This window comes from Nerophis lumbriciformis, linkage group LG18, assembly GCF_033978685.3.
Source record: "Nerophis lumbriciformis linkage group LG18, RoL_Nlum_v2.1, whole genome shotgun sequence".
Taxonomy (NCBI): Eukaryota; Metazoa; Chordata; class Actinopteri; order Syngnathiformes; family Syngnathidae; genus Nerophis; species Nerophis lumbriciformis.
In genome coordinates this window covers 7,846,118-7,861,833 of record NC_084565.2, presented here as the reverse complement: position 1 = coordinate 7,861,833, position 15,716 = coordinate 7,846,118, and the positions used below count along the sequence as shown (strand labels likewise).

At 41.5% G+C, this 15,716-nt stretch overlaps 1 protein-coding gene across 2 annotated transcripts in view; it reads left to right on the top strand.

Annotated features, from left to right (window-relative positions):
- The first annotated feature begins 310 nt into the window (after positions 1 to 310).
- Positions 311 to 15,716, top strand: part of gabrg3 (gamma-aminobutyric acid type A receptor subunit gamma3) — a 143,799-nt gene continuing 128,393 nt past the window's right edge. The window contains exon 1 of one of the 2 annotated variants that reach the window (XM_061977569.1): positions 311 to 363. The gene's annotated coding sequence lies outside the window, so the exon portion shown is untranslated. The remainder of the gene's footprint in view (positions 364 to 15,716) is intronic. The other variant, XM_061977572.1, reaches the window with a different exon arrangement.

Here is a 15,716-nt window from a genome sequence, read left to right as displayed (position 1 = left end):
AAAGAAATAAAACTACAATAAGCAACAGCTTTATTTATTTAAAAACACTGTAGTATATACTGTACAAGGCTGCGTGTCACTTTCTGGCCAGCAGAGAGAGCCAGCAGCCTGGATGAGCGGCACCAGCGAAGCCAGTGCTGATGGGATTTCTTATTAGAAAATTAAATAATATTCTGTAATTTATATTACTAGTTAAAGAACTCAACTTTGAAATACAATGAATATTCAAACACGATCTATATTCACAAATGCGCGCATTAAAAAAAAAAAAAAAAAACGTCTGATGTCGTCACCGGACATGCCCTCCCAACCAGGAAGTGCTTTCTCATTCAGCAACACAGTCAACACCTGGACTACAAAATGGTAAGTTCAAGCAAAATACCAAACATTTTGAGAAAGTTCTTTGATATAACTTGTACTAAAAAAAAATACTAACACCACAAACTTTTAGCATTTAAAAGTTTTCTGTGGAACTTTAATGGCTGTCATGACACGATGATGTTCACACGTTTTCTAAGACTTTAGGGACTTTAATCCACACAAATACTTCATGTTCTTGCTCTATAAAGTTAATATTTGGAACAGGGTGAGGACTGTCACAAATATTTCTGACTCTTTTTTTTTTTTTTTTTTTTTTTTACCAACAGTGTATGTACAGTATACAGTGTAGCATAGACATCTTATAAGTAAACGCAGCATTGGCTGCTGTGACGCGAGAAATTCGGCCGCCATCTTGAAGTGGTGAGCAGCCTAAACTGGCAGTTGACAGGTAGAGAACAAAGATGCCGGGCTGGCGTTCACCGTTTTCCTGCTCAAATGAGCGGACTGTTGAAAATAGGAATCGGGGGATTACTATTACTATAACCTATGGCGGCATCATGCCTTCAGTGTGTATATTGTATATAGTTCTCTGCAAACATATGAAATGTTCTATTTTCTCTTCATTATTTTGTCAGAATGCCTCATTTGTATGTGAAAATGACAACGAAATCATCTGGGGGAGGATGACCCCCCTACAGGCGTTTGGTTTACAAACGTTCAGCCCCACCTATTAAAGCCTTCACTATAAAAGTGGGTGACATTGTTATCACCAGGAAAGATGAGGTCACCTACCTAGATTCCATTCTAGAGGCTAATCGTTCCTGTGATAAAATGGCAACCAAGGTAATCAAAAAGGTCAACCAACGAACGAGATTTCTCTACAGAATCTCCTCTCTGGTCAACAAAAACACTATGAAGATTCTAGCGGGAACTGTCATTCAACCCTTTGTCGATTACGCTTGCACCTCCTGGTACCCTAGCACCTCCAAAACCCTCAAATCTAGACTCCAAACATCCCAGAACAAGCTAGTCAGGTTACTTCTAGACCTCCACTCCAGAACACACCTCACTCCTACCCACTTCTCCAAAGTGAGCTGGCTCAGGGTGGAGGAGAGAGTAAAACAACTTGCACTGAGCCTCGTCTATAAAATCCGCTACACCTCCCTGATACCGAAGTACATGTCAAACTACTTCCTTAACGTAAATGACCGCCATAACCACAACACCAGGGGGAGCTCCACTAACCACGTTAAACCCAGATTCCGAACCAACAAACGTCTTAACTCATTCTCTTTCTATGCTACATCAATATGGAATGCACTCCCAACAGGTGTAAAAGAAAGTGCATCTCTATCCTCCTTCAAAACCGCAATAAAAGTACACCTCCAGGCAACTTCAACCCTAAACTAACACCCTCCCCGGATTTTTGTTAATAATCAAATGTAAACAATCAAATGCAGATATTTTTCTTATGCCTTCTGATCTCTCTCTCTCTCTCTATGTCCACTACTTGCTGTACATATCCTACCAAGTCAGACCTACACTGTTTCTACATCCATTTCTCTGTTCTCAATTGTTGATGACTGATGATAACAACCAAACCTAAACCCCCCCCCCCCCCCCCCCACTTCACACCCCGAATTGTAAATAATGTAAATAATTCAATGTATACACCCTGATGATTATCTTGTGTGATGACTGTATTATGATGATAGTATATATGATAGTATATATCTGTATCATGAATCAATTTAAGTGGACCCCGACTTAAACAAGTTGAAAAACTTATTCGGGTGTTACCATTTAGTGGTCAATTGTACGGAATATGTACTTCACTGTGCAACCTACTAATAAAAGTCTCAATCAATCAATCAAAGCATAGACATCTTATAAGTAGACGCAGCATTGGCTCCTGTGACGTGAGAAATTCGGCCGCCATCTTGAAGTGGTGAGCAGCCTAAACTGGCAGTTGACAGGTAGAAAACAAAGATGCCGGGCTGGCGTTCACCGTTTTCCTGCTCAAATGAGCGGACTGTTGAAAATAGGAATCGGGGGATTACTATTACTATAACCTATGGCGGCATCATGCCTTCAGTGTGTATATTGTATATAGTTCTCTGCAAACCTTTGAAATGTTCTATTTTCTCTTCATTATTTTGTCAGGATGCACCAGAATGCCTCATTTGTATGTGAAATACACAAAGAAATCTTCTGGGGGAGGATGACCCCCTACGGTTTAGTTTACAAACTTTCAGCCCCACCTAAAACAAAATTCACCAGCCGCCACTGATTATGATGTATTCTCATTTTAGGCAAAGTATAAGACAATACTTTCTTAACAGTATAATTGTAACCAGCTATAAGTCTTCAAGTAACAATATTCAAATACTAACATTGTTGGGTAAGACAGAATTTGGTTTTATTCTGAATCCAGTGAAACAGATTGGTGGTTTTAGCTGATATAAAGACTTTCAGGTGTTTATATATGTTTATGTTGAAGTATTTGGCACACGCTTTTATCCAAAGCGACATACATAAAAAAATACGTATAAATCAATCACTGTAAACATTATCATTTAAGGGAAGAATGTAATACAAAATATCAATACAAAGTGTCAAGACAGAATAAACTCTCTGCTGCTGCAGCAACAGAGATACAGTCTATAGGTCCCTAAGATATATAGATATCTAATGTATTCATACACTGTTTATGTAGTATATACGCATGTATATATAACCTAATCATATTGTTTCTTGAATTTAAAAATAGCTGACCGTTTTTTCCCCACTTCTCTGGGATTATTTTCCCAGTTTTGATCTCGGACGTCTGGTCACTTATAGCATATAAGAATATTCTATTACTGTTAAGCAAACTATGAATAATAAAACACACCAAAACATGTGTCCTTTATCATAGCTACACGTCTGACAAAAAAAACGCGTGAAAATCAGTGGTATTCAATGAGGTAAGATGAATTAAATGTGCTGACAGCTCATTGCTCCTGCCAAATGAATTGCACTGAGTGGAGCGGATCACCACTCCAAGATGGCGGCCCCGTGTCTCGTCAGCGCCAGTAGGCAGTAGCGCTCCATGCTGCGTCTGCTTATAAGAGGTCTATGGTGTAGCATACATTAAGTGCATGTTAGCTTAAATGGCCGAGCAGTCAGTGTGCTGCCTTGGCATACATGTGACAGCCAGAAAATTCATAATTCACAGAGGGGTGTTGTTGACTTATTTTGTTATTTTGCCGCCTAAAGTGCTTGAATTTGAGGCAGATTTTTCCAAAAATTTGCAAAGGTTTGTGGCTTTTTTTTTTTTTTTTTTTTCCTCCAATAATTACATCAGCTTGTGATTTTATAAACTAATAAATATACAATTGCACACTCGTTTATGTTCCAAAGGAGTGAGGATGTGGGTTTACTAGTAATCGTTTGTATCAGGGATTCTCAAACTGATGGCTCAATTTTCGTTTTTTTTTTTTTTGTTTTTTTTTTTGTTTTTTTGTTTTTTTTTTTACATGGACAGTACAGTTAAACATTGCTACCCATTGGGTAACCGATGTCAAAGTACATAAGACTTTGTAGCCACAGGCTAATTTGCAACCCTCGTCCCTGGTTATGCTTTTAAAGAAAAGTTGAGAAAAGTGTGAAACCCATACAAAAAGATTAAGACAAGTACAAAATAAAAATACATAAAAAATAATTGGCCCCATTTGTCCATTACTACACCCAGTTCGAGTGATCACACTTTTGGTTCTTCTTAAGCCACTTTTTCAGTTTTGTGGAGAAAATATTAATGTCCGACTGTTTTTGACTGATTGATTGAGAAGTTTATTGACATCTTAAATAATTTAATCCATGTAATGCTTTAAAAAGGCAAATGGATGGCACAAAAAGCCAAAAGGCTTGTTTCCATTGTGGTCCATTAAAGGCCTACTGAAATGCGATTTTCATATTTAAACGGGGATAGCAGGTCCATTCTATGTGTCATACTTGATCATTTCGCGATATTGCCATATTTTTCCTGAAAGGATTTAGTAGAGAACATTGACGATAAAGTTGGCAACTTTTGGTTGCTGATAAAAAAGCCTTGCCTGTAGCGGAAGTAGCAGACGAGTAGCGTGACGTCACAGGTTGTGGAGCTCCTCACATCCGCACATTGTTTACAATCATGGCCACCAGCAGCGAGAGCGATTCGAACCGAGAAAGCGACGATTTCCTCATGAATTTGAGCGAGGATGAAAGATTCGTGGATGAGGAAAGTGAGAGTGAAGGACTAGAGGGCAGTGGGAGCCATTCAGATAGGGAAGATGCGGTGAGAGACGGGTGGGACCTGATATTCAGCTGGGAATGACTAAAACAGTAAATAAACACAAGACATATATATACTCTATTAGCCACAACACAATCAGTCTTATATTTAATATGCCACAAATTAATCCCGCATAACAAACACCTCCCCCCTCCCGTCCATACAACCCGCCAATACAACTCAAACACCTGCACAACACACTCAATCCCACAACCCAAAGTACCGTTCACCTCCCCAAAGTTCATAGAGCACATATATTTCCCCAAAGTCCCCAAAGTTACGTACGTGACATGCACATAGCAGCACGCACGTACGGGCAAGCGATCAAATGTTTGGAAGCCGCAGCTGCATGCGTACACACGGTACCGCGTCTGCGTATCCAACTCAAAGTCCTCCTGGTAAGAGTCTCTGTTGTCCCAGTTCTCCACAGGCCAATGGTAAAGCTTGACTGTCATCTTCCGGGAATGTAAACAATGAAACACCGGCTGTGTTATCCATCACACCAGTCAAGGGGTGCATTCTACGGCGGGGGTGCGTTATCCAGCACAACACCTGCCGCAATACACCGCTTCCCACCTACAGCTTTCTTCTTTGCTGTCTCCTTTGTTCATTGAACAAATTGCCAAAGATTCACCAACACAGATGTCCAGAATACTGTGGAATTTTGCGATGAAAACAGACGACTTAATAGCTGGCCACCATGCTGTCCCAAAATGTCCTCTACAATCCGCGACGTCACGCGCTGACGTCATCATATTTTGCGCGAAACTTAAAATTGCACTTTAGTAAGCTAACCCGGCCGTATTGGCATGTGTTGCAATGTTAAGATTTCATCATTGATATATAAACTATTAGACTGCGTGGTCGGTAGTAGTGGGTTTCAGTAGGCCTTTAAATATTCATCACATTTGATACATTCAATAATAAAAGATAAATAACCTGTAACATGTATATAAAAAATGACGTTTTAGAAATTGATAAATGATGTACATATATACAGTATACATGTCAGGTGATTTGAAAGACAATATATTAAAAAAAATGGGGGGGTATATACACTATGTACATGACTATGCACATGTTGACTCCAAGAGTGTGCAAAACAGAATGAGAAAATATATATACACTATAACCACATATAAAATATATATAAACCACATATAAATATATATACACTATAACCACATTGTAGAGGTTGCCCTCTAATGGGTTCTTCAGACCATCACACACTGCCAGGAGAGCCCGTAATTCTGGGTATAACACTGTTTTGTTTTCCTCAAACGGTGCAAAGTCTTTTGCTTTTCAGAAAAGTGTCTTTTCTGCGTCTGTGTCTCTCAGCAGCACTTCCAACTCCCACTACTCGTCTCGTCACGGCTGCTGCTAATAAAGGCGACGGGTGATTAGATAACAAGGTCCCACCTGGGCCATCTACGCACCTGGTTCCGCTGCAGGCCCGCAGGCCACGCACCCCTCCACACACATATAAACCTGTTTGATGCTTCGAAGAGTTGCTGGGGATCAATTTTGGTTCAGATCAGGTAGAGGTTGAGTGAGCTGAGGCATGATTTTATGGCAGTTTTAAAATTGAGTAGGGAAGTTCGAATTTGGTATATTTGGTAGTGCATTCCACTCTGTGGTGGCAAAATAGTAGAATGCATTTTTTCCCATGAGAGTCTTGAATTTGGGGGGGGACGAGGTCTGAGGTACCTGTGAGCATCACTTACTCTGGTGAAATAGTTTGACATGTACTTGGGGTCAGTTTCTCTAAGTATTTTGAATATCAGACACATTGCGATTTGGTGTACTCTTTCCTCAACTCTAAGCCATCCCAATTTGGTAAAGTGGGTGTGGATGATGCCCTCTAGTGGGTTCTGCAGACCACCACACACTGCCAGGAGAGCCCGGATCAGGGTTACAACACTGTTTTATTTTCATGAAAATGGTGCAAGGGTTTTGCTTTCCAGCAAGCTGTCCTTTCTGCGTTCGTGTCTCTCTCTGTCTCTCTGGCTCCCACTCCAGCTCCAACAACGTGTCTCATTCCGGCTGCTGCTAATAAAGGAGACAGGTGATTAGATAACAAGGCCCACCTGGGCCACCCACTCACCTGTCGCTTTCTTCGAAGCCGGTCCTTGCACACCCCATTCCGCGGCAGGCCCGCAGGCCACGCCCCCCTCCAATGTGGGCTTGAGTTAGGTGAGTCCTGTATGGGAGGTTGAGCAGAAGTCTCACCAGCTTGTTTTGCGAAGTTTGCAGTTTTGTTTTTAGTGGCTTGGGGATACTGGTGAACCATGAGGTGCAGGCGTAGTCAAAATGACACTGTATGAGGGCACCGGCAAGGGTTTTAAGTGTATCCCTGTTGATAAACGCAGAAATCCTGCCCAAAAATCCAGTTTTATTATTGATCTTGGTGATTTTTTTAATGCCATTTTTTCACCCGAGAGAGTGTTGTCCAACATACAACCTAGGTAAATTACCTTGTCTTTGCTGGTGATTATGGTATCACCTTGCTTTAATCGTGAAGCCCGGGGATTTACCTAGGTTGTGCTTAGACCCAAATAGGATGGACTCTGTTTTACCCAGGTGTAGTGACGGTTTGTTATCGGAAAGCCAGAGACAGAGATTACTTAGTTCGATGCTGAATGCACTTTCAACCTCCAGTTTGTCCCTGTCTGAGGCCAGGATCGCAGGAACGAATTGCCGTTACATGCTGATATCATGTCGTTAATGTAAATTAACGATAAGTGACTTTAACTGCAATGGCAAAGAGTTCCACAGATGTGAGGCCGTCACTGAGAACGCAGACTGACCCAGAGTGGTCCGGCACCTTTTCACTCTACAGCTGGAGTCTGCACACATTCACTACTGTATCTTTGTATTTCTTGACACATCACATCAGGGGCTAATCTATTAGGATACTTAAAAATAGATTTTAAAAATGAGAAATGCATAAAATGATCAAAACTCATTATTTGATATTTTTGGGTAATGTTGCAGTGATGACGCTTCATTAGTTTTTGGTCAAATATCTTTAGTGTTTGTTTATATAATGACAAAAGAGGCTTCACTACACACCTTGTGGCCTGTCCCCAGACCATGGCACAATAAGACATATGGGATAAAATCATTGCATGAAATTGAACAGAAAAACACGGTCTAATAAGCCTGAAACAGATATTTAATAATTGTTTTTATGGTCTTAGTCATTTTTATAATATGGCCATCAAATTTTAACTTTGGGTCCAAAATAACACCCACATATTTAAATTCCTTTACCTGCTCTATTTTATTTTGATTAATGTTGACCTGAATTTCATTTAATGATTTTTCTTAAAAGAGAAACACTTTGAGACGGTTTTGTTATAATTTAGGGTTAAACAGTTATTTTGAAGCCATGTTGATACTTTAGCAAGCTGTCTGTTTAATATCTCTGAAGCCTGTTGAGGTTGACGGCTGCCACATAAATCATTGTATCATCTGCCTATGGTATTTGTGCAAATATTTGGGAGGTCATTAATATATATATACTGAAAAGCAGCGGGCCCACAATAGATCCTTGTGGCATACCCAAATCACAATTTATTACGTCTGATTTTACACATTGTTGTCGCAATTCAAGATATGATTTAAACCAATTAATAGTTTGTTTTGATTAGGGATGATGTTTGATAAGAAATTATCAAGTTCAAGCCCATTATCGAATCCTCTTATGGAACCGATTCCTTATCGATTCTCTTATCGAATCCAGATAGGTTTTTGTATATGGAAAAAAACACACAATATTTGGTTTAACACAGTGGTTCTCAAACTTTTTTTGTCATCCTCCACTTTGGACAAGGGGGAGTTTTCAAGCCCCACCTGCCCCCATCGCCCCAACAGAACGCTAATGCCAAGCTTAACATTTTCAAATTTATTGAACATCAAGTAACATCAAGTTGTATACATTCAAACTCAATAACATAACATAACATCAAGTTCAATAATAAATAAAATAACTGTGCAGCTGTGGTATAACTTGCATCAAGTTCAATAATAAATAAAATTAAAGCTGCAAGCAGCATTGGTCGGGCCCGCGTATTTGGCAGGTGCTAGTCCTAAGTGTCCCAATACTTTTGTCAAGTTTTAGTCCCAAGTATCCCAATACTTTTGTCCAGTTTTCGGCCTAAATGTCCCAATACTTTTGTCCAGTGGTAGTCATAAGTGTCCCAATACTTTTGTCTACTTTTAGTCCGAAGTGTCCCAATACTTTTGTGTAGTGTACCTACCTTGTCTGCATTGTGTGGGCACGCTGGTGCTTCCTGCTTTTAAGCAGCCATCTTGAGAAAACAGCAGCGCAGCAGCATCAGCGCAGCAGCATCAGCGCAGCGGTTCTTTGAAGGCTCATAAAATCAAAACCGGAGCAGTTGTAAAAATTATTTCGATAACTTTTATTTGGAAGGGTTCAATCTCTCTCCTGTGTTAGTTTGAAGCCGAAACGACAAACGCGCTCAGAGGAGATGTTTGAAGAGAAGTGACCGGTTTATAAAAAACGTTTGTTTTGAAGGGGAAATTGCAAACTTCCTGTTGATTTTTACTGAGGGTTGTCAATCTATGAAAAGTAGGTCTAAGTGAGACCTACATAGAGGTTTTTGTTTCATGTCTCTCTGACTTTCCCAGTGGGAGTTACAGGCAGTTTTGTCATTTTTTTCTTCCGAGGAGCAGTTTTTTCTGCGTTTTATTAAAAAATTGCGGTAGAGCACAATTTTTAGATTTGGGGTTAGGTTTTTTCATTAAATCACAATTTTAGCCAGTCCTGATGTGTGTGTTCAGTTTGGTGAGTTTTGAAGCATGTTAAGGGGGTCAAATTACAGCTCAAAGAGGCAAAAGTGACTGTTTTTAGTACTTTTTTGTCTTGAAGGGGGAATTGCCAACTTCCTGTTGATTTTTGCCAGAGAATATACTATTATGAAATCTAGGTCTAAGTCACACCTACATAAAGGTTTTTGTTTCATGTCTCTCCGACCTTCCTAGTGGGAGTTACAGGCAGTCTCGTTTTTTTTTCGTAGGGGGCGCTAGAGCGCAATTTTGAGTTTTGAGGTTTGGTTTTTTGATAAAAAGTTTTGCCGTATATTACTGATGTGTGTGTAAAATTTGGTGAGTTTTGAAGTATGTTAAGGGGGTCAAATTACAGCGCAAAGTTGCGGAAGAATAATAATAATAATAAGAAAGAATAAAACCTTACAAATTCAATAGGTCCTTATGTCCCATTGCATAAGGACTCCCTGTGGGAGTCCTTATGCAATGGGCCATGCGGGCCCTAATAACTAAGCATGACTGACACCAGGTCTATTGCAGCGGGGAGAATGAGCTGCTCAGCAATTGTGTGAGGTGTCATGTACTGTTTTGTCATGTCCGAACCACCGTAGCATGTGTTCAGTGTGTGACGTCACGGGAGGGAGGGAGAGTTTGGACTCTCGAAGTTGTTAATAAACGGGAGCGATCCGAGGCATTGAGTTGAAACGTGTTGCCTGATTATTATTAAATTAAGACACCTAAATAAGCACATAGGTGAAACCGAGGACATAACATGTGTTTTTTTGCATTGTGCAATTCTGTATGCAACTCTATATGAAGCCATTTGAGCGTTACTGTTTACTGATGTAGCTTTTACCATGCGCTTCTCCTGTTGACGGTACTCTGTCAGTTTTCTTTGAAAGAAATCAAGTGGCTTATTGACGTGATTGGGGTGTGTGGTCTCGAGGTGTCTCTTTAATTTGTTGGGTCTCATGCTGTCTGCTGCTAGCGCTTTTAGACACAGAACACACAGGGGTCTCTCCTCTGCCTCCACCACCACTGCCGTGAATCCAAGAGCAAGATACCCTTCATCATATTTTCTTTTCGGTTGGCTTTATGGTTGATTAGGCCCGTCAGATTTTTGTTTTTCTGCAGGCGCTGGCTCTGGCTCTGGTTCGACGACCTTTGAGGTGCCAGTCACAAATGTATCCATTTTGTGTAATTGTGGTCCACACATTAGCCTGCTACCCATCCATCCATCCATCCATCCATCTTCTTCCGCTTATCCGAGGTCGGGTCGCGGGGGCAGCAGCCTAAGCAGGGAAGTCCAGACTTCCCTCTCCCCAGCCACTTCGTCCAGCTCCTCCCGGGGGATCCCGAGGCGTTCCCAGGCCAGTCGGGAGACATAGTCTTCCCAACGTGTCCTGGGTCTTCCTCGTGGCCTCCTACCGGTCGGACATGCCCTAAACACCTCCTTAGGGAGGCGCTCGGGTGGCATCCTGACCAGATGCCCGAACCACCTCATCTGGCTCCTCTCGATGCGGAGGAGCAGCGGCTTTACTTTGAGCTCCCCCCGGATGACAGAGCTTCTCACCCTATCTCTAAGGGAGAGCCCCGCCACCCGGCGGAGGAAACTCATTTCGGCCGCTTGTACCCGTGATCTTGTCCTTTCGGTCATAACCCAAAGCTCATGACCATAGGTGAGGATGGGAACGTAGATCGACCGGTAAATTGAGAGCTTTGCCTTCCGGCTCAGCTCCTTCTTCACCACAACGGATCGATACAGCGTCCGCATTACTGAAGACGCCGCACCGATCCGCCTGTCGATCTCACGATCCACTCTTCCCTCACTCGTGAACAAGACTCCGAGGTACTTGAACTCCTCCACTTGGGGCAAGATCTCCTCCCCAACCCGGAGATGGCACTCCACCCTTTTCCGGGCGAGAACCATGGACTCGGACTTGGAGGTGCTGATTTTCATCCCAGTCGCTTCACACTCAGCTGCGAACCGATCCAGTGAGAGCTGAAGATCCTGGCCAGATGAAGCCATCAGGACCAAATCATCTGCAAAAAGCAGAGACCTAATCCTGCAGCCACCAAACCGGATCCCCTCAACGCCTTGACTGCGCCTAGAAATTCTGTCCATAAAAGTTATGAACAGAATCTACCCATCCGCGCGAAAGTTTGATCCGCTTAGCCCCGCCCCCATTAGTTACTGTTGCTATGTCTGTCAAACTTTCGCTCCTACCGAAAAATTTAAAGCCTACAGGAAAAATAAGTAATTTACATTTATTTATATAGCGGATTCCACAGACAGAATCACAAAGTGATTTACAGTGTGTATAGAAAATGAAAGCATAGTAAAAAAAAATAATCTAAGAATATAATTTAAAAAAAATTAATTAAAGTGAAATGTCCTCCCGTTCCTCGCGCCCCACCTGTCATGTCTCTATTCCCCACCAGTGGGGCGTGCCCCACACTTTGAGAAACGCTGGTTTAACAAAAGCTCACTTTCATTTTATAAGAAAAAAATTAAATAAAATAAATAAATATTGACTGTTGTTGCCCCCCTAAAAAAAATAAAAATAAATATTGACTGTTGTTACCCAAAGTATATTAAGTGGGATTTTTCAGAAAAACAAATATATACAGTAACACAAAAACAACCTGTCTCTGTGATCACTACAGGTGTATAAATAATAATATAGTGTTAAATAAAATCAGTCCCTTTGGCACAAAACTGAAAATAATACAGCTCTCCAAAAAGTGCACTTCTGCTGCTATTGGAACATACTAACTACAGCTATTGGAACATACTAACTACACACAGTATGACACTGAGAAGGCCACAGTCATCAATCAACAATTCTTCTTCCAAAAAATTAGCATGTCTGCTTTTTCAGGATCAAGTCTGACCCGCTCTTCGCTAATCGTGTCGCCAAAGGTGGAAAAAACACGTTCACTTGGCGGGGAACTAGCTTGGACACACAGATAGGTTCGACAACATCCTCCTCCAGTCTGTATCTAAACCTTCTGGGGTCCATCAGTGTGGCCTCCTCCAGGAATGACTGCACGTCCTTGTCTGGAGGGAAAATGAGGGACAGACACAGCATAGAATTAGGGGGGAAATTAGCTGAATGTGAAGACTCGGGTGTCTGTTATTAAGTCTTTAGCATTAGTATGTGGAATTAAATGATGGAATGGATTAAGTAATGGAGTTCAACTTTGTACTGATATGATACACTTTAAGAGGTTGTTCAAATTAATAGTGCTTACAAAGTACAAAGAAGAATTATGAGAAATACTTTCGACCTTATTGAGAATAAGATATTCTTCATCTCAGTATATTAGTAATGACTGAATTAATTAATTACATATTACAAAACTGTTGTGTATACTAATTCACAGATCTTATTTTATTATAAAAAGGTCAGTAAATGATGTATATATTCGTAAACGCTCTGAAGTGGGAAAGGGGTATTAAATAAGCTTTACTTCTTCCTACTACTTTTTCGGACATGATGTAAAGTGAAATGATATGAAACTGATGTGTTATGTTGTAAGTGTGTTCATGTACGAAATAAACTAAAGAAAGAAAGAAAGCACTAGTTTATTAGACATACCTGCAAACTCTGGAGTGGTGTAGGCTACAAGATACCGTTAACGTTATCAGACACATACAAAAAGGCTAATGTTATCGTTACCGTTAGCCACTGACTATGCATAGGTAACGTTAGTCCAGCTAACATTACTGCAGTCCTGGTTGACATAAGAGATATTGTATTTTAGCCTAAAGGCTACAAGTGAGCAAATATGGAAATTAACCGGCAACAGTTAACGTTAGTTACTCACCGGCTCTATCACTGGAGCTGGAGCTGCAGGTTGAAGCAGAGGAAGAGGGGTTTTCGAACGTTCAGGTTATGTGCGGCGGTGAACATGTTTCAACATGCTTGTTGTACTTCCCCTCTTACATGAGAGCGAAGCCTGGCAATAATTGCATATTGCCGTTTCCTCGTCGTATTTTTTTGCAAAATGAAGCCATGCCTTGAGGCGTTTTTTCCGGTCCATTATTTTTGCTGCTTTCTGTATCTGCCGCTTAATGACTGAGCTACGTCATTTCCTGTGATGTCCCACAGGGCATTTCCTGTAGGACGGGATTCGTTCCCAGGGATTCGAGTAAAGAACCAACTCTTTTTCTTTACTATAGTCACCTCGTTAACGGGAACCAGTTCTCAAAAAGGGATTTGAGTCCATGAAATCGGTTCTTTTCTTATCGAACAACCGGGAGAACCGGTTTCGAACATCATCCCTAGTTTTGATACATTAAATTGTTTTAATTTTGTCATCAAAACTCTGTGATTTACAGTGTCGAAAGCTTTTTTCAAATCTAAAAATACTGCTCCAACATATTTACTAGAGATGTCCGATAATGGCTTTTTTGCCGATATTCCGATATTGTCCAACTCTTAAGTACCGATTCCGATATCAACCGATACCGATATATACAGTCGTGGAATTAACACATTATTATGCCTACCGTATTTTCCGCACTATAAGGCGCACCGGATTATTAGCCGCACCTTCTATGAATTACATATTTCATAATTTTGTCCACCAATAAGCCGCCCCGGACTATAAGCCGCGCCTACGCTGCGCTAAAGTGAATGTCAAAAAAACGCTGCGCTAAAGTGAATGTCAAAAAAACAGTCAGATAGTTCAGTCAAACTTTAATAATATATTGAAAACCAGCGTTCTAACAACTCTGTCCCAAAATGTACGCAAATGTGCAATCACAAACATAGTAAAATTCAAAATGGTGTAGAGCAATAGCAACATAATGTTGCTCGAACGTTAATGTCACAACACACAAAATAAACATAGCGCTCACCTTCTGAAGTTATTCTTCATTCGTAAATCCTTCGAATTCTTCGTCTTCGGTGTCCGAATTGAAAAGTTGCGCAAGCGTGGTATCCAAAATGGCCGGTTCCGTCTCGTCGAAGTCATCGGGAGTCAGTGTCGCTGTTGTTCTGTGAATCCTGCCTTCCGGAAAGCTCGGACCACAGTTGTGACCGAAATATCTGCCCAGGCATTTACGATCCACTGGCAAATGTTGGCGTATGTCGTCCGGCGCTGTCTGCCCGTCTTAGTGAAGGTGTGTTCGCCTTCGGAGCTGTGTGAAAAAAGCCACCCGGCCTCTTCGCGTAAACTTCCCTTAACCACTCGCTCATCTTTTCTTCATCCATCCATCCCTTCGAGTTAGCTTTTATGATGACGCCGGCTGGAAAGGTCTCTTTTGGCAAGGTCTTCCTTTTGAATATCACCATGGGTGGAAGTTAGCATGGCAAGCTAGAACCACAGTGAAGGATGACTTCTCATTCCCTGTGGTGCGAATATTCACCGTACGTGCTCCCGTTCCACAGTGCGGTTCACAGGAATATCAGTTGCTGTGAAATACGGTAGTAATCCGTGTGCGGATGGAGAGATTGCGTCTTTTTATGAACCGGATCGCTTAGTAGGAGCCATTTTGTGGTCTTTACAGATGTAAACAGGAAATGAAACGTACGGTGATATCCGCGCGTTTTTTCTTCTTCTTCCGGGGGCGGGTGGTTGCTTACAGTAGAAGAAGAAGCGCTTCCTGTTCTATGGGGGCGGGTGCTTTCCTTGGCGGTTGCTTGCGTAGAAGAAGAAGCGCTTCCTGTTCTACCGGGAAAAAAGATGGCGGCTGTTTACCGAAGTTGCGAGATCGAAACTTTATGAAAATGAATCGTAATAAAGCGCACCGGGTTATAAGGCGCACTGTCAGCTTTTGAGAAAAATTGTGGTTTTTAGGTGCGCCTTATAGTGCGGAAAATACGGTAATTTTGTTGTGATGCCCCGCTGGATGCATTAAACAATGTAACAAGGTTTTCCAAAATAAATCAAGTCAAGTTATGGAAAAAAATGCCAACATGGCACTGCCATATTTATTATTGAAGTCACAAAGTGCATTATTTTTTTAAACATGCCTCAAAACAGCAGCTTAGAATTTGAGACATGCTCTCCCTGAGAGAGCATGAGGAAGTTGAGGTGGGCGGGGTTGAGGTGTGAGTGTGGGGGGGGGGGGGTAACGGGGGTTGTGTATTGTAGCGTCCCGGAAGAGTTAGTGCTGCAAGGGGTTCTGGGTATTTGTTCTGTTGTGTTTATGTTGTGTTACGGTGTGGATGTTCTCCCGAAATGTGTTAGTCATTCTTGTTTGATGTGGGTTCACATTGCTGCGCATATTTGTAACAGTGTTAAAGTTGTTTATACAGCCACCCTCAGTGTGACCTGTATG